The sequence below is a fragment of the Terrapene carolina genome, unplaced genomic scaffold, assembly GCF_002925995.2.
Source record: "Terrapene carolina triunguis isolate 2854851 unplaced genomic scaffold, T_m_triunguis-2.0 Scaffold616, whole genome shotgun sequence".
Classification (NCBI taxonomy): Eukaryota; Metazoa; Chordata; order Testudines; family Emydidae; genus Terrapene; species Terrapene triunguis.
The window spans coordinates 144,802-146,086 of NW_020664967.1; the positions used below are offsets into that span (position 1 = coordinate 144,802).

General features: G+C 67.5%; 1 protein-coding gene across 1 annotated transcript in view; it reads left to right on the top strand.

Moving 5' to 3' along the window:
* R3HDM2 (R3H domain containing 2) overlaps positions 1–1,285 on the top strand; it is a 106,206-nt gene that overhangs the window by 99,917 nt on the left and 5,004 nt on the right. The window lies entirely within an intron of this gene.

A 1,285-nucleotide genomic window follows, 5' to 3' on the forward strand; every position in this document is an offset into this window, starting at 1 on the left:
GGGGTGTGGGAGCTAGTGGTTAGAGGGGGGACTTGGTTCTCACCTTGGCTACCACACGTGCTGTGTGACTCACAAGGAGCCTGTCAGTGAAATGGGATGAAGTATGTTGTGGGGTGTGTAAAGCCTTGTGGCTGGGGAGAGGGCAGAGCGGTGGGGGTGGGGGGCAGCAATCCCACAGGCTCCATTGGGTTTCTGCTGGGGATGTTGAACTGGGCCCCTGGTGCACATCTGGGGGGCAGCAGGCCATGCAGGAGGGGCAGGTGCTGGGGGAGGTGCCAGGCGGGCACGCGGGAGGTACGAGGAGGGAGTGCGTCTCTAGGCTCCCTGGGGGAGGGTGCCGGGGTTTTCACACCAACACCTCTCGACCGGCGTTAGCCACACCCCTGGGGCTGCCTGGCATTGCGAGCCGGCGGCCGGGACGGATCAGCTAGGACAGGAGTGCCCCTGCAGCAGCTGCCTGGCCTGTGATGTCACCCTTCCCCTCTCCAGCTGGCTGGGGGGTGGGGGGGCGCAGCCAGGCCGAGGCCAGCCCAGCTATGGCCGCCTTTCTCGAGCTGCCCCCCCCCTCCCCCCGGCGGCTGGAGCAGGATTTAGCACTGGTCAATTTCCCTCATCCTCCTACCAGCACCGAGGGGGCAAACACGGCCCCACCCGGCTCTGCCCCGGTCCCGTCCCAGCGCAGCACAACCCCCGGAGTCGTTAGCCGGCCGGGCCAGGCCTCAGAGAGCCCGTGAGCCGCTCCCAGGGCAGGGCAGCTGCAGCTCCCGACCCCGGGAGCCCAGAGCCCGGCTGGGCTGGAGGCAGGTTCCAGGTGGCGCTAGCCCTACTAGGCTGCACTGCCTCGCCTGAGGAGCACAGCTGGGGCTGGGGGAAGAGAGGAGGTCGGGGGGACGGAGCTGCCCCAGCCAGCCCAGGGGAGCTGAGCCGTTGGTGGCCGGGCCAGGGCACTGCTTTACTCTCAGGAGAGCCTGGCATGGTCTGGGTCAGGCAAGGAACGCTCCCTGGAGCCGCCCGCCCTGTGGAGTCACCCAAGTGCAGGCTGGGGCCCCGGGAGCTCCTGGTTTTCACTGCGGGCGGGCACAGCGGGGGTGCTGGGGGTGCAGTGCCAGGCATGGAGAGTGGAGGAATAGGGGTGCTGTGCCAGATGCAGGGGAGCATGGGGGTGCATTGCTAAGCATGGGGAGAGGATTGGAGTGCAAAGCCAGTCACAGGGGTACAGTGCCAGGCACCAGGGGGATGAGGTGCAGTGCCAGGCACAGGGAAGGATTGGGGTGCAGTGCCAGGC